The 23,331-nt window shown below is 36.8% G+C and overlaps 1 long non-coding RNA gene across 1 annotated transcript in view; it reads left to right on the plus strand.

Moving 5' to 3' along the window:
* Positions 1–14,066: 14,066 nt before the first annotated feature.
* The window catches only part of LOC128908792 (uncharacterized), a 245,381-nt gene continuing 236,116 nt past the window's right edge, over positions 14,067–23,331 (plus strand). Inside the window, exon 1 of the long non-coding RNA XR_008466099.1 lies at positions 14,067–14,361. This is a non-coding gene — a long non-coding RNA (uncharacterized LOC128908792). The remainder of the gene's footprint in view (positions 14,362–23,331) is intronic.

Genomic DNA, 23,331 nt, shown 5'->3' on the forward strand with positions numbered 1-23,331 from the left:
CAGACTGCAAAATATTGATTAGCAAAGATAATTACAAAGGAATAGCAGTCGTACTCTCAAAAATATACTCATTTATGCCCCAACACTGCCCAAATCAAAACTGAGCACTAAGAATACTGCAAAACCACAAGCACATGAATGATAAGAGGGCAAGAATTTGAAAAAGAACAGATTTTCCTTGCCGCTGCTTTGTTTTATTCTTTGCAAACTAATAAAAGAGAAAATAAGGCAAGCTGTGTAAAAATAATGCTCCCTATTGTAATCATGGCTTTTACAGCCTAGGAGGAAGAAAAGGTAGATAACTTAGAAATTCTGAATAGCTTTGTAAAGACAGGTTAGTCAAGGGCTACTGTAGAAGAAGTAAGGCAATGCTCTTTCTTTCCATGACCATCTCACGCCAAGAGCTATGCAGAGAGAAAACTGTGGTGCAGACTTTTTGGGATAAGAGTAGCGGTTATTTGTCAGTATGGAACTGGCCCAGCTCTCAAAATGTAGGTTAAATCCACAATAGGACCAACAATGGCTGTGTCTTTATGTGAAGATGACAGAAAAAAGGCATTATTTCTACCTTTGTTAGCATAAAAATGATTACTTTCTTCTGTCCTTTTTCTAGAAAAAGCCGGATGCTTTGAAGTCTGAACCCTGCCTTTTCATTTTTTTAACTGAAGACAGAATTTCAGTTTGGTTTCTTTGGAAATGGACACTATAAAAGAACTCCTGTCATGTTGATGTCTACCATTTTCTTCTCATCACCTTATTAGTGGAGCAAATTGGAGTGATCAGGTGGATATATTTAAGTGAAGTCCAAGGTCTACTGGTTTTCTTTCACCAAATTTAAGTTAGTCTAACTAATCCGTTATTTACAAATTTGTGAATATTATATACCTGCTTACATACTGCATCTATGTGCTATTTTGTAAGCAAGCTGCTTTATCAGAAGTGACGGTGTGATGAGGTAGTTGCCTTTGCTTTTAGCTCAATTCAATAAATTCCTTTTCTTCAAAGCTTTTTCAAAGTAGAAACCCAAGATATCTTTTTTATTTTGAGATAGACCTTTTCCTCAAATTAATTTTACTGCAGGGAAAATCAGATTTCTTTTAAAAGCTGGTATTTATGACCATGCCTGACCTAGATCCCTTCTGCCACTTGGGGCAGGCAAAAGCCTAGGTTAAGTTCTTAAGGTTTTTCTGAACAGTCTGCTCTTTTTGTTTGGTTTCTTTTTGTTTAGATGTTCTGCTACTAATGGATGGATGTAATTTTTTATTAATTACTGGCCGAAACCATCTACAAAGGTAATGCAGTGTTTGTGTGTATGTGTATGAAAGAGAAATTTGCCAACTCACTGCTTTCAAAATAATGTAGGGGACTGGTACTCAAACTGAAATGACTTGGTGGAAAATCCAACAAAGGAAATACTCAAAAGTTTAAGTACGTTAAGACCTGATTTTCAAAACAGTTGAACTTTCACTTAAAGCTGCCATATTTGTCAGAAAGTGAACTCCTGATACTGAGTACTTGAAAATCTAGCCCTGAGGTTTTGAGTACTTAGAGTTTAGTGCAAATAATAATGCAAAATGTGTCTAGAAAAATAAAGTATTTTCTCAATTAAATATTTTTTTTATTCTTTTAAATAAAACAACACAGAATCATGGTAAAGTTTGCAAAAAGCAAGCTGCTGAGCTAGCAACTCCAAGCTCTTCTCTTATTCTTGGTTTACATCACATCAATTACTGAAATATCCTAGTGTTATACACGCATGATCATGCAATTATACCAAATAATAAACACTAAAAAAAAAAAAGCAAAGTCTATGCAAAGAAAAATTTTATACCTGTCCCTAATGTAATTTTATATTCCTTTTTTAGAAATTTTTATCCCTAGAAATATTTATTTAAAATAATGTGAAAAAAATACCAGTTTTGCTTGATTCTTTTCTTAGGACCATGCATTATTAATGTTTTATGGAATTTCCACTGTATTTTCTCAATACAAGAGCTAATGTAGCCTATCTCATGAGAGTATATGCTGTGAATGGATGTCTATTTATCTGTGAATCTTCTAGCAAGACAGATTTGCTCAATCACTATATCTGATAAACAGATGAATAAATCAATGGTTGTCACTTTGATGATACTTGTTCACATGTATTTATAAAAGTTAAACTGATTTAACTTTTAATATTTTCTGATGATCTGTAAGAAAGTAAATAATCATTTTCAATCTCCTTAGAGACATCTGTTAAAAATTACCCTCATCTTCATAAGGGACCTAGTTCTCCCACCTTGAGAACTATTGATTATTATATGGTAGTAAAATATATACTAAGATTTAGAGTCCCAAAGGTACTTAGGCCGAAAAATCCCATTGATTTCAATTGGAATTAAATTCTTCCATGAGTTCAGAGAACTAGGTTTTATTGGATTATTTTTTTAATGTAATTTCACTCATCAAATTATCTTTGATTAAAAGACTATGAACAAGTAACAGCAACAGCTTTTGAGTCTCCTTTACATGGAGTTAATTCTGTGGACAGGCTTATTGCTGTTGAAGAATAGTGGGAGAGACAGGTTTTTTGTCTTAATCTTTTATTTGGGGATGGTGAGAGTGTCAGAAGTTTCACCATTATTACAACTATTTTTGGAACATGCTGCTGCATTTTCCATGAGAACACCCTTCCTCTGGCCTTCCTCAAGAGCTTTCCAAGCAGTCCCTGGACATTAATATAATAAAGTACCACTGTGGATCTGCTCCTTCTTTAGGTAGGAAAACAGGTGTCATGTTTGGCTGGCATTGACCTTCTGAGGTTTATGTATTTAAACAATGGACAGCTTTGATGCTGGTAATTAGCATCAGTTTAAACTTTTTGATTGAATGATTCTTAATTTGACTTACTTTCTTTTCCTTGGTAATGCATTAGTTATTTCAGACTGCAAAAGTATCAGTTCATCTAGACCTGAGAGTTGCAGAAATTTGATAAATCAGTGGCTTGTTAAGATTAATACAGAAGAGATGTAGTTCCTTGAATATAATTTGTTTTTATTAACACTGTAGAATCTGAAATAGATTGAAGGATGCAGGAAGAACACCTAACTGCACTATTCCCTGAAAAATCTATTTGTTGAAAACAAATTTACACATCTGGTTAGTCTGACACTTGGATTCTCTATTTAGTCTTAAGCGGCCACACAGCACAAAATATCTTGGTCATAGGCCTTGCATGTGTTGTCCACATGATGGGAACTTCATCCATCATGAATATTATGCACGTCTCTGAAGACTGACCACTGTAACTATGCTCTTTTGCCCCTTTTGAACGAGAATGTCACCAAATAGAAGAGAAGAGGAGACAGAGAGTTATGTAAGGACAAATGGTGAGAGTAAGAGTTTTCATAAGAAAGGGGGGAGAGTGCCGTGCAACAACAAAGCAAAATGTCTCGTAGAATAAAGCACTTCCCATAAGAAAAAATATTGCGAGAAAATTTAAAGCTCTTAATGTACATTACCACATGCAAATGCTTTAAATTATTTCACTCATTTATTTGCAAATTTTGTATTCACTAATGTGATAGATGAAAGCCAAAAAGATTTGAAATCTCCTTGACCTCAATTACCCTGCTGTTTTTAGCTAGTTCTTGGGAAAGGGTCAGTGGTCCTGGTATATTACTGCTAGGTTTAAGGAAGCCCTGCCCAGCAGCATGTTTTACTCCAAACATTTCTAATCCCTGGTGGAGAAAGCAATAAAGTTCTGTGCTTCAGGTCACGTACCTGAGTGCTGGCAGTTCTTTTCAATATCTTAGATTAAATGAACTGTGAAATATTTGTTTTATTAGAAGAGCTTTAGTTTACTTGTGAGTTGTTTTCTAAATCATTTCTGTCCAGAGTAGCTTTGGAAATCAAGTAGTGTGTATCGAACGCAGTGTTTAGAAACATTTTTAACAGTCTGATGCACAATGCTTCATTGTTCTGATTGTTAAAACATTCATTGAGGGCTATTCTCTTCTTCAGATGCATGCATAAATCTCAGGAAGGCTAATGGGAAATTGTGCATGTGCAAGGAGAGAAGAGCTCCTCTAGCATTGTTGGTAAAGGTATACATATGGCACTCAATTTCTTGGTGAAAAGTATGCAATAGGAATAAAGGTTTCTGCTTAAGGGGCTCAATTGATTCAGATTCACAAGGCCCACGTAAACTTTTTGTTCTGCTACATGTTTGCCTATGTCCCCAACGTGCAAATCACACAGGATGTTTATGGCAGGGGTGCAGGCACCAACACAAACTCCGTTTACACTAACCTCAGCAGGGACCTCCTGCTCAGGGTGAGAGGAACAGAGGGAGCCTAGGAAGCTGCTCAGGTTGGAACTAGAGATAGTACATCCACTCCAGGAGGCATCAGTTTGGATACTGGCCTTTCCAAGAAGTTTCACATCACGTTTCATCTCTAGTGCAGACATCCACAAAGACAATTAGGTGTAGGAACTATATGCAAATGTTGCTATCAGAATGTTTTTGCTGCAGTAGAGTTTTGCATATATGCATTCACTTCTGGAACAACACTGTGTTTCATCTCTGTGCATGTGGAAATGCAATAAACTATTCCTGCTCCGTGGTGTTTCTTGGATGTTTTTCCAGATAAGATCACCCCAAGCAGTATTCTTGTAGAGGACTTGTACCTGGAGGGCATGAATGCCCAGGCTTTGCCAGAATTTCAGCCAGTGCTGAGAAATTCTGTATCTGTGAACTCGGGGTGTGAACTCCTCATCTGGTGAAGACCAGCTGGGGTGCATGATGCCCTCACTGGCAGACAGCGAGCCAGCTCCTTAGCACAGATAGCAGGTAGACCTTCCTTCTAAAAAACCCATTTTGGAGTTCTGCTGGGTACTGTTTTTTTCTGTTATTGATATTTAGGCTTGCATATGGGACCCTAAGAGAAAGATTTTAGTGAGGTGCTCAGTTAGAGACATGTTATACCTGTCCTTCTAGCTTCACCTTATCTGACTTGTGATTAGACTTGAGAAACTTATCTAATATTTAATGTGTGCTAGGTCTAAAATGGAATGTAGATTTGAGAAAAGGCTGAAATAACATTTAGAGTGCAGCCAAAGCAACTAGAGAAGCCAGCAGAGACTGTATCTGTCCTCTTAATCAAGAAGGATTACTTGTCTGTCCTTTGTCTACCACTTTCTAAGAACTGTCAGAAGAAGAATACAGTAAAACAGTCACCTCTCTTCACCTCCCAGTAAAACTGCAGGAAGCAAAGAAACTGAAACGGCTGGGGATTGGCCAAATAATTGTCATTGTCACAATTCTACTGTGAGCTTGTAATGAATGGGTTTAAAGAACATGGTCTGTGAAAGAATTAGGATAGAGTGAATAATGGAAAAATATTCAGAAATATGTTATTCAGAACATTTCATGTATTCATAAATTATTCACCCTCACAGAACTGCAGGCGCCTCAGGATTTTTCCATGCAATGTCACATCCTCAGCTGGCACAATCTGGCATAAGCTGGCACTGCTGCATTTGTTTCCATGGAGTGATGCCAGTTTACAAGGATCTGGCCCATGTTATTCTTTTTTTTGGTTTGTTTTTTTTTCCTTATTCTTTTTGTGTTCCCAAACATTTGAATACATGTAACTCTGCCCAGGAAACTATGCTGAGTCTGGAGATGAACCTTGGAGCACTATGATAGTGCAATCTGTTTAATTTTTACTTCCACAGTTTCCATGATAACATCGGTTCTTTTTATATATGTGTTGATAGTGTTGCTGCTCACAGTTACCTGCATGTGCTTTCTCTCTCTCCTGCACCGGTTTCGTGTGTGTATGTTAAATGGTCAAGTTCCATTATCCACCTATCTTCAGTTGTTATCAAGTTAATTTATGGATAAATGTAGTTAGCTTCGTACATATTCTCAAAACTGAGAGTAAACAGAATTGTTTTTCCTTATTTAAAATCCCATTATAGCAGCTGCACTTTAAAGTGTATTTTTCTGCTGTTAAATATTTTATCTTGACCACGGCTTGCATATCAGCAAACTTGTAACAGTATGTTGACTGTTATCTTCTGTGTACCAAAGCACAAGATAGTTTGGAATAATTAAATAACATCACTTCTCCACTATCCTTGGAGGGCTGATACTCTGTTCTTCTAAGAAGATAAAAGGTAAACATAAATTATAGCAAATCAAACTGCAGGATGATAAATACTGTTGTAAGCCCTGATAATAATATAACCAAAAAAAAGGCAATATCCACCCTTTCCCACTTGTATCCATCTTCTATATTTATTTTTGCTGATACAGCTACTGAAAAGGAAGACGATGTCTGTGGCAGTGCTTTTGCAAGGCCATTACACATTCCTGAATGACAGTGTCATCATTACTCTGAGCCTTATTTGCTCAAGGTTTTATAAATATAGATTGTTGTATGGGTTTAGGTGGGAAAAGGATCAAATCTGAGACAGATACTCAAGTCAGCACCATTTCAAACCTTTTTTTGAGACTCAGTAGCCTTTTCTTTATAAGATTTCCAGGATGGTTTCTGCAGCAAAGAGTTGTGACCACACGTTATCTGCATATTCCCCACATATTCATTAGCATGACTGACATTTATAGTGCCTGTAGTTCTTCAAGTGAAATGAAGGCATTCGCAGGTACTACTGAAATTAAGATTTCATAGGATCAGAGCAGAAAATATTTTTTGTGATAGCTTTGTATCTAGCATTTTTTCCATGGCATAGATGCTTATCCGAGAACAAGACTTCATTGACTTCTGGTCATTACTCAAGTGAACTACTCAAATAGAGCCCATTTTTAATTTGAGAAAACCCTAAACATGAATTTAATAGCCTGATGGATAGAGATACAGATATGAAATAGTTTTAGATGTAAAGGGTGAAGTAGTAGTAACAGATGGGAAGTCTTGAGGGAGTTAGGACTACGATAGAAAAGTCCTTATGGCACAGATTCAGGGTAAAAAATAGAATAAATTGAGCATAAGAAAAGGGTGTGATGAGGATCAGGAGGTATCAGAGGATGAAATTATAATTCAATCTGCTAATCTTTGCTGCAGAACTTCACAACAATAATAATTAATAAGACATACTGCTACAGCTTCATTAAAAAAAAAAGAGACACAAAAGCACAGAAAATCCCCAATTTAAAAAAAAAAAATATTGAAAATTCATGTTGGTCATCTGTCATGCCATTCAAGAAAATATGCTTTTAAATGTTACATATACTCTGTATTTCCATTTTATGTTGATTATTTGAAGAGTCTGAATTAAAAGGAGTCTTCAGTTACCAAAAGTTCATTTTCCCTTTACTGCCCATTGGTGAAACTCACCAGCACAAAACCTTTTACCCCACTGCTATGACTGGCCAGAGATAAACCCCGCTTAAAATAGACATATAATTTCATAATTCTCAGTTAAAAATGGTGATTTATATCACCTACAAGTGAGCTTAAATACTTGTAAGTACCCAAAGTTTTCTGTAGAGCATGAAGTCCTCTAAAAGTGAAGTTGTTGTGAATTACTTAAGGATTATTGTGTTTTGTCATTATTGTCATTATTCCACTATTCTCTAAAGGTGCCTTTACCCAGTATTGTTTACATATAGCTATTATTAGAGTTTGTGCTAGGAACTATATAATTTACATAATCATATAATAAAGAATGCACATAAAGATGTGAAGTAAAAGAGTAAACATTTTTATCCATGAAATGTTATTGCCTGACCTGATGTAAATTAAGACCAACTACTATTTGAACAGTAATTATTTGTTATTTTGAATACTGAAAATAAATGAGGAATTTTTTTGGCATACTATGTGTTGAAATAGTAATCTTTTGTTCAATTTAGTTTAAATCTTTGGATTATATAGAACTGTATCTGTCAATTAATTGTGGTAGAGATGAACAATAGATTTTTGTATTCATTTTGGCAGATGTAAACATGTAAACAGAGTGGCCAGCACATATTTTCAAGTGCTACAGTCACAGGGAAAACTTTATGAAACATGTAGTTGTTCAACAGAGTAGCAATGCTTAGAGGTTGACCTTGAAGATTTTGAAATGTGAATTGATCCACTGGAACAAGTACAAAGCCAGCTTTGGTGCTAAATGTAAATTGTTAAAAATGGTGCTGCATAACATCTGCCTTGTAGTACGCCTTAATCAGCACTGTGAAAAATGAAAGTTTAACGATCTACTATAGTGGCTTCTAAGTGAAGGATAAACAAAGGATGAAAGAGTTTCCTTGCATGGTTTGTAACTGATGGCATGAAAAATGTCAAGAACCATCTGCCTCAAACTTATCCAAACTGTCATCAAGTATTCTAATCCAGTCAAAGGAGATACAACTAGAACAACCTATGTAACTTGCTGAAGGCTTATCAAAAGAGTTGTAAATAAGGAAAAAAAAAAAAAAAAGAAAAAAAGGGGAAAAAAAACCCCTATCAACTACATAACCACAGATTTCTGCCAGCTTGCCTGTGGCTTTGAAATTCAATCCCATTTCTCTAGTCTGACAAACTGTACTAAATGGTAAAATGGATTTTTATTGCTTTCAGCCATTTTCATTCCAGCTGCTATCACTAGGTAAGTACTCAGTTTTCTAATATAAGAATTATATTTTTTATTTCGCTTTTCTCTTTTGTGTGTGTATATTGACTGCAATATGCACGAAAACCTATTTTTGCAGAGCTAGGGTGTAAATGGGGACATTTACACATCTGAGCTTAAAAAGCTGCTACTCCTTCTAACCAAACACACAAAAGAATCCCAAATATAGCTATGTCACTGCAGAAAACTACATTCAAGCGAACAGACATCTTTTTTGCATTGGCTTTCACAGCAGCTAGGAAAACATGATTTTCCCTAGAAAAGAAACAAAACCATTTAAAGCTGACCTTACTTAATTACACTAAGAAATAATCAAATGACCAAACATTTGATAGTTTGGTTTTCAGTAAGTTATGCAATTTTCAGTATGTTAGGCCATTCTGTATTTTAGGCATAGCTTTACCTTTTTGAAATGTCCCTAAATAACTAAAGGGTACAAGTCTCATCGGAAGTCAGCGAAAAGTCTGTTGCTAAATCAAGGAATTACTTGACGTGCCATACCTCATCACTGGGTTTTACCACAGTATATTGTTTTTTTACTGCAAGTTGTCCTACTTCTTGTGCCAAAGTGATTTCAAGAGCTGGGAGCTAAATCCCTCTTTGCACTCTTTATTCCTATGGAATAGTTTTGTCTGGTTTCCAAAATGGGTGAGTTGGGGGATTTTTTTTGTTTTGTACTAGTGCTGTGAAATCAAGGCCTCATCCAGGCTAAAGCATGTATGACCCTTTGTTAAAACTTCCTCCAAAGGCGTTTGTTGAGAATTGAAGCTTTGGGGATGTTGGATAATGGTTTAGGTAAGCAAAAGGAAAACATAAAAGCAAAAGCAAAGAACACAGAAGGAAAAGTGAAAGGGTAATGAATTCCAAATGTCCTTTGCATTTTCACTTGTATTTAAGTGTCATGTTTTTGTAATAGGTAGCATAATGCAAACTATCTTAGAGCTGGAAACTATGAATTTTGGGTGTGGAATGGGAAACATGCAATTTCATAAGGTTCCGGTTAAGGTTCCATATTGGCATTCTATATTGATGTATTTAATTTTCACTCAAAATTCAGAAGCCTTAGAATGCATACAAACATCCATATATTGTGTTGTTTGAAGTTGTAATTTTTTACTTGCTACCAAGCTATGATATCTTCTAATAGCTGTGTAGCATTTAAGGGAAAAAGAAATCTTTCTATTAAATGTATCCATACTTTTCATTGGCTCTTGAGTGAATTTATACAATTGATGTTGATACATTTGTCATGGAATATTCTAGTGTACAGGTGGAAACAGATGATATAGTATTACTTTTTTTTGGTGACAAAATGGTATGCAATGCATTGGAAGATTAGTTATCCATAGCAGTTATATGAAATGCAAATGTCATAACACAGATTACATTTCCATAAAACCAAAATAACACTTCAATGTATGTGATTTAGTTTTACTGTGCACATTTTTATTTAGCAGAACTGACACATTGCTTCATATTTGCATCATTTTTTTGCCTCTCACATCGAACAAAAGGTGAAGAACTATTTCAATGCACAGTAACCATTTCACTGCTGGCAGTCTCTCAAAACACAATCCCAATTTAACAAAAATAACCTCCTACTTTTTTACCTCTAGTCCTAAAAGCAAAAGAGGGTATGTGGGCCAGATATTTGATCTCCCTGGAGTTGCACTGTGGAAGTCTTGCCCATCTGAAACCCTATGTTGAGGCAGCTCTTACGGAAAAAGAACTACAGAGAGGAAACAGGGAAGGATGTGGTAAAGGGACAATCTTTTTTTGGCATCGTCTATTCTTTGTTATCCATCTGAATCAAGTAAATAGGTTTACTAGGTATTTATAAAGATAAACAGTTTCTTGACCAATTTTTGGGACTATCCTATTGGCTAGGGCAATTTTCAGACCACCTAAGTCTCAAGCATAGAGGAAAGAACTGTGAAGAGTAGACTTCATAGGTAGTTAAGCATCCACCAGAGTCTGAACTTCTGCCTTTCTTTGTATTGTTTAATCACTTGTCTGCTTATTGAAACAATAGACTTTATATGGGACCACACATCCTCCAGAGAGCTCTGGTAGTCTAATTATTTGATTTTGCATTTTTTTGTTCATTAATTATTATCATGTGCTTACATGTGTGGACAGTGAACTCATTTAGCTAGGAAGTCAACAGGGTACAAAAAGCACTTTTAGCAAAGAGTTGCAACAAACTAAGCAGAAGATGAGAGGCAGCAGTTAAACATAGACAGAAGAAGATGTCCTAGGAATGAGAAAATTCCAAGTTTGGTAGGCAAAGACCTCATCATGCTGCAGATCTCATCGTGCTCGTCGTAGGAAGTCTTAGCCTGCAAAGCTCCATGTATAGCTGTGGGGATCCCTAATATGCCATTGCTATGTTCTTGTCCATCAGTAAGATAAGCAACTACCATAAACTATTATTTTATTTCTCTCTATAATCAGTGCAGGGGTATAAATACCTCTGGGTTGTTAGCATTTATCTTCAGACATCCCTGGAGGGGGATGCATTTCTACTGATGAGTCGGGGGGAATAACTACACAGCTAAAATGTGAAGAGACAAGTCCCATCCTCTGGGTGCTCTCTCAAAGAGCTGGCAGTCATTTCCTGTGTGGGTTGTTGGGTGTGTGTGTGGGAATATTTTTTTTCCTTTTAAAAAAAAATTTCTACACCTGCATAACTTCATCCTGTTAGTATTCATATCCAGAACACTTGGCATGCACTGGCATTTAAAACTAAATTACTGTTAATAGTCTGTAACACATCAGTAGTAGCATGAAGTGCTACTTTGTGAGATAACAATGGATGCTGTAAATGGAACTTGATTTTTCACAATATCTGACTGTGGCATGAGAAAAGTGGAATCTAAATGGTCATGATACAATAAAGCATCTGCGGACTATCTGAGACGCCAAATTAGCATTTTTTGATAAAGAATAGTGTGATGCATAGCCTGTAAACCACACTAATAGCTGTATCTTTGTCATTCATAAAGCACATGCAGCACATGCAGGTGGTTTCTTATTTTCGTACGGGCAGAATTTTTTGAGTCTTGTACCCAGGTATGTATTCCATGAATTCCTGGCTTTCTCAGAAACCAGATTACTTGTTTAGTGCTACTTTTAAATTGCTTTCACTGATTGATCATATCTGTTGTGTTTCACTATAAACAGCATGTGATTTGAAGAAAAAAGCACTGATTTCATCGCATATTATTGTTGCTGTTATTTTGTAAATATGTTAAACAAAAATTGCATGTTATTACAATTCACCTTTTTAATGGCAATTTCACTTCCAGCAGTCAAAGACATGTCAGTGATGGCAAAACATGTGCTTGCGCTATAGTAAACTACTAGATAGGTATTTTGTTTTTGTTGTGGGTTAAGCAGTCTGGAGCAACTACAAAAACTAAAACTTTCCAAACAGTGATGTTCAGTTGGCTAGCCTCTAAACAGAAGCTTATTGCAACAAGTTATAACTGTCAGGAGAAGAAAACAACTCTTTGTGCTCTGTGGTTTGCCATAAGAGATCCTCAGAGGTGTGCTGGTCGTGCAGTCATTTCCATTGAGATACATGTGAATTTTAATAAAAACAGACAGGCCTCTCCAACTGGGGTTTGCGGGCAAACTATATAAAAATATTGGATGGAAATCAGCAAAAGAGCTGGATGCTTATGCTCAGCATGCCTGGAAATACGTTAATGCACTCATGTAAATGGACTTAACGGAGAGAATGGAACGTGTCCAGCTACAATAGCTGACTTGATAAACCTCAGCATGCTGAGCACACTGTTCAGCCTGGCTGACCTAAAAGAAGACAAATCCTGTCAGTAACCTGCATGAACAACGCTACCTGGTTTTCCAAAGTAAGGCCATGGCACACCAGCATCTGGGCTGTGCACGCCACACTGGGCACACCCCACCCTGAGAGAAGAATGTTTTAAATTTTTTATTTAGTTGTTTGAAAGGCTGCGAGGCTGCTCTAATTGTGTTATTCTCTGGTATTTTGTAGTGGGGCAGACTTGTGGGCTGCTGGGCTCAGGCTGACGAGCGTGAAGGGAGCACTGCAAAATGGCGGACACTGTCTGCCTCAGCGTGTGCAGGCCGCGGCCCAGAGGGAAGGGAGCCATGGCAGCAGGGCAAGCCCCGCTGCAGGGCCCGTGTCCTGTCAGCTGGTGCTGGGGAGGGACGGTGCGGGAGCCAGAACTGTTTATTTGAGGTTGGAGCGGGAGAGGCTCCCCAGACCCTGGGCAGCGCAGGGGAGCAGAGCCTGAGGGGCGAAGCTGCCAGCAACCAGCACCTGCTCCACATTTTACCTCAGAGAAGCCTGTAAATGTTTACCTTGACTTAAATAAGCAATTGAGTTAGCACAGGGGAGGAGTCACTACAGTGGTGAGGGAGAAATAAAGTCCGTGAGTTAGGGACTTCTGACTGTTTTTTCAGTTTATATAAAATGGATTTCTGGCAGTAGTTGCAGAAGGCAGGGAAGAAAACCATGAATATTGATTACTCTCTTAGAAGCAAAGGGTGATTTGTTAAATGTAACCTAACATTTGATTGCAGGGGAATAGGTTAATTTCAAAGAGTGACTTTACGCATTTTCTATATTGAACATATCCAAAGAAAGAAGAAAGTGATTGAACATGTTTCATTAAATCTTTCTGTCAGCCCTCAGTACCTGTGCTTAATTGACAAGGACTTGGACAAAAACAAGCAATAAAAGGTTAAAAAGCTTTTTAATTGTGTCTTAGACACCGTTGCTTTACTGCAGCACTAAAAGTTTAGCTTAGCATGGGTTTGGAAACTATGCTTATCTTGCAGGGAGGTAGAGAAGTTGTTACTACTGTGAGGAGTATCTACCATAGTATAACTTTTGTTTCCCAACTAATTAGGGTTTGATGGCAACTTTTAGTCATATCACAGAAGGAAAATAAGAATAAGTTCCATATTCATTGTTAGTGACTTTGCTGTTGGCTCACCTTGCAGTGCACATTTCATCCCGTATAAACTCATAGTCTCTTGCTTGTTTGAAGCCCCCACGTTGAGCAGTGAGGTGTTTGTGACAGCTGTTGGGCTTTATGCTGCAGACTGGAGCTGATTCAGCATGTTAGAGCCATTTGATCAGCTGATCCTGGAATAAAGATCTATTGGAATAAGGTCTTGGAAAAAAAATTGACTGGTTTTTTGATCTTAGCCAATTTCAGCAAGTTTGAATCATGTGGCATTTATGATCAAACACTAAACCAGAGGTGATTACTGCGTGGAACCATCAGCTGAAGAGTTGGCCACAGCTGCGTCAGATCTCCTTTGCTCCCTGCTCTCCTTTCCCCTTGCAGGTGTATGTTATTAAGGGCAGAATCTGTAATGAGCCTCAGTCAGTCAGGCTGTCAGTGCTGACTACTGCAGTATTCCAGGTGATGGGAGACACATGCAGTTTTTTAGGTTGGTTTGAGTTTTGGTGGTGGGTTTTTTTTTTTTGTTTTTTTTTTTTGCCAGCTGATCAAAGAAGTAGTGATTTCCCACAATGCTATCATTTCCTGTAGAAGCTGTGGTGTGGTCTTCCTGGTAGAGCCCCATCAGGACCTTGCAAGCCTAGCATCCATGGATTTACACTTGCTGAAGAGTTGGCTTATGTACAAATGCCCGCTGTACAAGTTATTAGAGAACTCATCAGGACTGAGTTTCTTCCAGCGTGTCAGTGCATTAATAGAGGTGGGAAAGATACAGGTAACTTTTATCAACTATTGGATTTCTTTAATTTATAAGGATATATATAGAGTATTTAAAACCAAATGTTTATTGGTAGCTGTGTTAAGTATGGTTATAAATGTGGGGGTTTTTTTCTTCTTTTTAGTTTCTATTTTCTATTAATTATATACAATGAGTTCTGCATTCTGATGTTGTGTGGTATGTTGTTATCTAAAAATAACTGTGGCTTGATCTGCAGTAGAGTTTGTGGACTTGTTACACGCTTTGCCTGAGGTGATGCAAATGTAGATAAAGCAGATAATTTTTTTTAATATCTCTTTGAAGCAAAAAAAATCAGCATAGTAGTTTAATAATTGTTAAGTGTAGTAAAATTATTTGAACTCTGAAATGTTTAACATCAGGAAAACTTTTTGGCTTTTTTTTTTTTTTCCTTTGAGAATTTGAAGGATTTTAAAACTTGCTTGGAGCCTTGGTTGTCTTGTCTTCTCAAATGTTTGTGGATAGCTTTATTGTTTCCCAGAAAATCTCTGGCGAGTATGATGTTTGCTGTGATGATGTAAGCTACGTCTAGGGTGCACCTACAGTGACTTCATTATCCACATGACTATAATAATGTCATCTTTGTTTTCAAGTTCACTTTTCATTTTCTCTTCAGACAGAGGTGTAGAGATATAGGAGGGACAATGTTCTTTTTTGGTTGTGTTTTCACCAGTAGCGTGACAAGTAGCTAGTTTCTATGGTCTTGAAGTTACCAATAAGATTCCTAACAGTTAAGGTGAGGATAACATGTACTGTCATCTTCTGAAGCTTTTGATGCAGGAAACTGGCAAATTTCTCAAGTTTGTTCTAAATGTAGCTCTGTGGACTCTTTCTCTAGAAATTAGTAACAAGTTAACAATTTGACATTCATATCCTCGGTCTTTACCTGACTGACACTTCATATAGACTGTTAAGACTTGTGAAAATTCATTGACTGTAAAAAAAAAAAAAAAAAAAAAAAAAAAAAAAAAAACCTTTAAATGTGTTTTGAGGGGTGATATGCTGAACTTCTAAGGTTCTGTACTATATTCCTGAATTCTCTATCTTTGAGTTTAAGGTTTTTTGTTTCTTGCTATTACAGTATTATATGTCAGTAACGTTGACTGGTGTGACTAATACTATTAATACTGTTAATCAGTAAAACTGTATTTCTCAAAAGAACTTTCAGGTTTGTTCTGGACTTTAGATAAATAATTGTTCAATGGCATGACGAATTTGGCAGAAGTTCTAGCAGTGAAGTGTTGAATTGAGTGTTTTTAGAATGTGTGACAAAGCTGGCGCGTGATCAACCTGTCCTCTGATATTTCATTATCAAGCTAATATAATGCTGTTTATAGTTCAGAAGGCATTTTCTTTCTGATAATATGTATTTCTGTGACACACGGTATTTTGAACAAAATCTTTTGTTGGTTGAGAATACAGCATTTAGAAGTGGGGTTTGGTTTTGTTGGGTGTTGTGTTTTTGGTTTGGTTTTTGTTTGTAAAATTTGAGGATACTTCAGCAGATCAGTTGCTGACTACCTGATTCAACACAGGGAAAAGAAACCCTTCCATTAACTTGGGCTATTTGATTTGGACAATAGCAGGGGAGGCTGACAGACAGGCTCCAACGTGGCAAAAGCTTTTGTACATCACATGTCAAAATATGTCAAATATGAATTGCTATGTTGGGAATACTGTAGTGCTAAGCAAGTTTCAGGTGCATGCTAACTAGATTGTGAAGTGAACAAGATGCCGGGATAACTTGTGTATTTTTGACATGCAATAGCAGATATTCTGAACTCCTAATCTATCAAAGTATTTCATTTGGAGTTAAAAACAGATGACATCTGGTTTTGTTTTATCTTGTAGCATAGTTAACGCAGTAGAGTAACTTCTTCAAAATTTCTTCACTTCTGTTGTTTTAATGGAAGTTAACAGGTGGAGGTTTTGCACCTGCTGATGCAATATTTGAAGTTGTTCTAGTGCTCTGCTAATTTTCTATAACCTATTGAGCTCACACTGATCAGAAAATCAACCATAATGTATTACAGTTCACAAAACTCAAACCACATCAGTCCAGAGTAGTATACTATCTTTTATCACATGGTATTTCTCATCTTGGTACTTCTCTTCAGGAAACAGAGAGGGTTGGGTTGGATTCTTCCTCTCAGATGAGCTTATTCACTCAGCCTGCCAAAGGACCACTCAGTAAGGGGTGATGGAGAACAGAATTTGCCTTTACAGCTGTGGAAGTCTGTCTGCATCTTTGAACAATTATGAAAACATGGAGGAATTAAAGCCTACTTGTTTTCTATTTAGTGATTTATTTTTACTCTGTTAAAAGATGCAAGAATGAAAATGTATTATTTCTTTTTAAGTCTGGATGGAGGAAGAAAAATCCTGACCACTTCTAAGGAAATCAGGATTTGGTCCACTTAATACAAAATAAATTTCTTGTTTGTAAGTACAAGCCTCAGGTTTTCTCTGAGTGACTGCCTGAAGGTCATAAGCATGAATCACATTAAGTTCTTGCACTAGTGCAAATTAGATATCAATTACTATGAAGTTAAAAAGATAGCTTTTTGCATACATCTTTTTAACATTAAGACTGATTAAAAAAGGCACTTGTAAAACAAATTAAAGTCTCTACTTAAGCTCTTTAATTGTCACTAGTGAGTTCTAGGAAAAGAGTAAAAAGGAAGGGGCTGACATGATCACTTAGCATGTTTTTGGGGATAGATGGCATTTGATCTGAAACTGTCACGTTTCACTGTGAACATGTCTTTCGCTATAAAAACATATTGGTCCCTGTAATGCTTTTCTTTCTACGCTGGATTATGCTGACTTTCAATTCAATAAGCATAGGAAAAAAACTTGGCAGATTTTCTGTCTGCTTTTGGGAAGATTTGTATATTTAATACTTAATATATTGGATTCTGGTTTCTTGTTTTGCGCTTGCTTTTCTTTCTCTTTTCGATTTAGAAATAAATGGTCTTAGCAGTTCTTAGCAGTTTACAAGCCTTACTTTCTCATAAGTCTATAACCATAATGATTTCCCCTGCAGAATAAAGTCTTTGAGTTTTGAGAACTACGCTACATGGCTTGCAAAATCATATGTAGTATTCTTATGAGTAAATGGTAAATTTTTCTCTCAGACATTGTTCCTTAGTTTTCTATGTGTTTGTCTAAGTCTTTTGTATACAAGCAGTAGCTGTGGGTTATTCTTTTTCTTTTTTTTTTTTATGTGAAAGTCTTACAGACGGTGTCAGTTCTAAGAGTCTGTGTTTGATTTTCATTGTCAGTCCAGGCTGATGAAGGGATATGATGGATCTCAAAATTTGAAGTAGGCCGCAGTGAGCTGGTTCAAATAGAAGGAAGCCCAATGGGGTGGCTGCCTCTCTTTTTCTCTTTTTTTTTTTTTTTTTTTTTTTTTTTGTAACAAGCATAAGATCATATTCTGCCAAGCACATTTTTCTTTCTTTTAATTTGTAAAATCCTAGTTCAATCTCTTTCTTTCTAATTTTGGGTAAAAAGCATCATCCACTTCTCAATTTAGCATGAAAGCATAAAATACTTAAAATGCTGACAGAAATGCTATGTATCACTGTACTTCTAGCCAACTAGAAATTCTCTAGGAATTCAGAACTGCTGACTAGAAATGTCAAATTTTAATGCTTATGTGAACAGAGCTGTAGCTACAGATCTTTTGTGGTTCACCCTTCATTACTTTTAGAGGTACTGTAATTACTAAGGTTCAAGAAGGCCATGATGTAGAGAAACTGAACTTGATTTTAAAACATTGTCTGAAATGCATGAAAGGGAATTAGAATTTGATTCAGTGCATGCCTTGATCTGTTTAACGTATTACTCGTATTTTACCAACCAGTGACTTGTCTATTTTGTCATCAAGACTTTTTCCTTTGTCAAAAGAATGTAACTGTAGAAATAATGATGCTTGAATTGTGTGTGCTTCGTGTAGTCCTCCAAAGGAAGGCAAGGGGAGGGTACTCAGGAGATCCTAAATAGTTCTATATCAGAAGTTTGGATTAAAAAAAATAAATTTGCATTGGTTTATACTTCTCATTGATTTTCAGATGAGTGAGTGATAAGTGGGCTCTCCTTCCATATTCTCCTTCTGTGAAAAGTCACACTGGACTCCCGAGTTGTTTGTGTGATTTGTGGTGTCAATATATCTATACGGTATTTATGACAATAGAGTCTAACGTTCTTTAATTGCTGGAAAAATGAGGATAAACGAATAGACAATACAAGGCCTCATTCCCATTTTTTTATGGTTTCTGAAGTCATAATACTTTTTAATGAAACTTAGTGAATGTTTGAAAAGTTGTCTTTATAATAGCGTTTTTTAAGATCATGTCTTACAAATAAGTTTCTACAATGGTGGTTTTTTGTTTCTTAACAGGAGTGTCAGGGTGGAGGTTTTTTTGCTGGCATTTAACACTGACTAAAAATGTTAACTCTTATGTTCTGAATATTCAGTATTTTCAGGGAATTCATAATAGGCAGGATAATGTGTATGTATACACACACATTAGTAAGACGTGCAAAATGATTTTTAACTCAGGGGAAATTTAACAGAGAAGTTTAGTTCAGAAACTTTTGGATTTTCTGCTTATTTGTGCAGTCCTTGGAACATTCATCATGTTAGCTTATCAGATAGTGGGGTTTCTTTCGGCTGAAATAGAAAAGTCTGGATGATATGCCCTTGGCACAGTACTATAAACTACCTTACACAATGTCTGTTGGCAAAGGTGAAATGTGCTGTTGTGGTTTTGTGAAGTCAGTTTTGACTTGGAGCTTCTGAAGTTCCTATCAGCTAGAGTGCAATAGGTATCCCGGAATCTCAGTATCCGTTTAGATAAGTGCCATGTCAATCTCGCTCAGTCTGTGTTAACTGCTCTGCATTATATATATCTGGAATACGTGTCTTGGGGTAAGGAAGGTTGAAAGAGAGAAAGAAAAACTGGAATGCATCTTCATCTGCTCAAGTGATGTTCCCTGATTCTTTTTAACACTTTTTGCTGCATGTTGATCTCTTCTACGAAGGCATGCTTTTATGCATAACATGAAAAATGCATATGCTGCTTGGGTACGCTGGTGACAGCAGTTTTCTAAGAGCTACAGTGATGTCTGAGCAGATCTTGCGCTGATTCTAGGAATATTCTATGAATATAATGGGGAACCAAACTGAAGTGGCAGAAGAGAGGTCTGGATGGTTAGTGGTTATTAAAAAAATAAATAAAAATTTATTATATAAATGTATTTAACTATAACATTTGAAGTAAATTGAAGTATGGTGCTTTATATTTTGATCTCCATCTGACTCAGTGGAATAAGACTGTATTTCTCTTTTTCCAGTGAATTTTTGCTGAATGAACAGCTTTATTTCTTCTAGGAAAAAAAAAGCAATTAAGTGACAGTAGTTGGCAGCAAACACTGGTACATAGTGAATTTAGTGGGGCTACCTTGCTTTGTCCCAATGTAACTGAGTGGAAAATGAGGCTGATGGATTCTTTAGTGGTGACCCCGTTATCCTCAAAGCTACACTGAGATCCCTAAAGGTGTGTAGATTTCGGCAAGCTTTCCTCCAAGCCTTTGTGCTCAAGTGGCGCAGAAATCACGGGAAGAATTGTAGAAGTCCACTAGAGAGGATAGCAAAAATGAAAATAACATGTAATTTTGGTCTAGTGGCTTGTTTTTAAAAACCAGAAGATTTGAAACTGAATGCTGGAAAAGAGTCAGATCAGCCAAATAAGAAGGCATTATTCAATCTGAGACGTATAATGCTCCAGGTAAAAACCCCATGGGATCTCTGAGGAAGCGGGTGCTCTTCCAGGCTACATTTTGAGTGTGCCCATATCCTGGTATAAGGTATATATATATCAAGTGCACAGCATTGGGTCTTGGCAAATCAAGAAAAAACAGGGGACTATAGAATGCATAATCCTCTCGCCAGGACAGGCTTCATAAGTATTTGAAGCAGGAGCAGCTAGAAAGCAGGATGAGTAAAAGTGTCAAATAATCAGTGCAACACAGGGCCCTGAGAGGGAAGGATGCTTGCTGGTTGAGAACCTGCCACTTCAGACAACACAGTTTTAGGTTTTCACTTCTATCATACAATGATTTTTCTCTGGTCCAGAGCGCAGATCATGCACACAGATGAGCTGGTATGGGCTATTTTTAGAATTTAATACTTATATTTCTTGATTATGAGGCAAATGTAGTTGTCATTGTGAGGTGCTCACGGCGTTGAATGGTATATGTATACATGAACCAGTCCTCGCTTTGAATTCCTGGGGAGTTAAGAGGGCTTTAATCTTTATTCCCAGGAGTCTAGTAGTTCATTATGTAGACTAGAAGTCAAAAAGGTAGAGGAAAAAATAACTCGCACCAAAGACGAATAGAACAATTTTTTCCAAAGGATATAAACAAGAATCCTGCAGAAATGACAAACTACATTTGTCTACTGAACCGTGTTGGTCCAGTGAATAAGGAAAATGCCTTGTGGAATTATTTGAGGAAAACCTAATGTGCCCTGAAAAGGGGGGAGTGGGCTGGAATGGAAAGGAACTTGTTCATCAGTGTCTTTGCCCAGATGTCCTGTAAAGCTTACATCATCCGAAGACCTACACTTCTCCTTTTACTTCGGAGATACAGCAATATCTGCTTGGTGGGTTTTTTTGGTCATCTTTTCCAGTAAGAGGAGGACTTGAAGGGAAGGTGTTGAGAAACCTTACAATGCTTTACCATCTACCGTTTACAGATCTTGGAGTCTTTAATGAATATCAAGTAAGCCACTCCTGTTACACAGCTAAATGTCACTGGATCTACTTCATGAATGGGTAAATCGAGACTGAGAAAGGTTAAGGGACTTGTCAAATGTTCAGAAAGTCTGTGTCAAAGCCATACATTCCTGACTCTGCTTTCTAGCCAGCAAAGTTTCCTTTCTCTGACATTTAATTAAATGGAAATACATGCTTAACAGATAACAAAGATCTGCTGCTATTATCTGTTTGTTTTTCTACCTGCTTTTTTATAATTCTTCCAGATGACAGAAAACATCTTTCAAATATTTTCAGATGCCTAAAGATGAAAAAGTCCTCCTCTTAGCCTGCCCAAATCTACCTTTTTTTCTGATGCCAGTAAGAACTGAACGGAGAAGTCAGGTTGTGTTTCTGAATCATTGTGGCTTATTCCAAGTGTGTTGCTGCTTCTCCCAGCCCACCTCCCCCCCTTCAGTTCCCACACTTGAGTGTTTGTATGTACTGTTTTTTAACACCTAAGTGGAGATATAAAATGACTCAATCTACAATGACACATTTAGATTTCAGATGTTATACTGGCCAATATGCTCATAGTTAAGCTGTCTTTCTAAAGTGTACTCTTTTTTTTTTTATTACTGGTGAAAGTGGTTTCAGGCGTGCTATGAGGAGCTGTGGTAAAATCCAGTTAGATTTATCATAGGTGTATTCCCCATAGACATCTAAAAAGATACAATATCCCAGAACTTATTTTCTGTTTTGAAATGATTCTTAATATTTGTTGCAGAGCACACAGAATGAAAATATCACAGTTTAACCTGTCAAACCTCTAACTTCACATCACTGTGATTTTTTGCAAGGAAGTGGGTCAGGTTACTTTTCAGAATAACATTCTAAATGATTTCTAAGGGGGCTACTTGGAAACAGGCCAAATTATATTAGAATGGTCATTTCTGATGGCATTAGGTATTTCTGTTGCTATCAGGCTCTGGTGATCCTCTGTTACAATGGAATCTAAAACTATTAAATACCAATACTATGAATGATCAATAAAAATAACTGTAGATTTTTCTTGAGGATGCGCATAGAATTTGCAGCAAGACACATAACGTAAGCAACTGTGTTCAGAGCATGTGCTTAAGGTCCCAAGGTTAAGAACTTATGAAGAGAGCAGCCCCCCCCCAGTTTCTGTGCTTTGGCTTGCTGTTTGTGAACTGTAGGAAACAAAGCTTTCTTTTCTTATATGCTTTTTACCATTAACTCTTTTGGGGTACTGGTTCCTTTGTTCTACTGTGTGCAGCCCAGTAAATCTTTAGTCTTATTTGTGGTGTTCCTTTTGACAAAAGAACCAATATATTTATTTGAGTATTACATGATCATATCAGTTGAGAGATATCACTTTCTTGAGAAACCTAAAGTCTTATTTTCCTCTAGTGCAGAAGAGGGTGACTCAATCCAAAGCCCACTTAAATCAAGGAGCTGACTCTAACCTGTATCAGCTGAAATCAGGTCTCCTTTCCTTAAAAGTTGAATCTGTATCAGACGTGAAAACCTGAAGTCTTCTGAATCATGTGCTTATCCCTTAATCATGCTTCTCTATTACAGTGAAAGGGTTTGTGACATCTAGTGTGATAAATGTGTTCTGAACTTCCATAAAAACCTCATTTAGGTTGAGGCTGTGTGTCAGAAACTAAGGTAACTAAATAGCATGTAGTTTTATTTTGTGGAAAACGTCATTGACACTTGTAACATTTGACTGTTACACTTATATTTGCTTACTGTTTTCCATTTGATATCTAATTGCTGTAGTAACAAGGCATTAAATCATAAAAGCATAAAGAGGCATTACATGCAACGGTAGGTTTCTTGTGGGGAGAGAAAAAAAAAAAAAGGGATAAGTAAATAATACATTAATTTGAGTGAGTGGATCTTTCCCTGGAGATCTTCAGTTTTAGTGTTCTGCTGGGTTGCTGAACAGAGAGCACTGCTTTGGTAGAAATGACTGCTAGATGTAGCTTTGCACCATAAACAGGACAATGCCTGTACTTCTGGAGCAGTAGCAAGCAAATGTTTCTGTGTGGATCTCAGCTTGTTACAAAGACTTAGATCTCTCTGATATCTGGTTCCTGGGTTGCTAGGACACAGGAGAAGTGTTTTCATTCATTTAACCACAGAAAAAAATCAG

The sequence above is a fragment of the Rissa tridactyla genome, chromosome 4 (genome assembly GCF_028500815.1).
Source record: "Rissa tridactyla isolate bRisTri1 chromosome 4, bRisTri1.patW.cur.20221130, whole genome shotgun sequence".
NCBI classification, from domain to species: domain Eukaryota; kingdom Metazoa; phylum Chordata; class Aves; order Charadriiformes; family Laridae; genus Rissa; species Rissa tridactyla.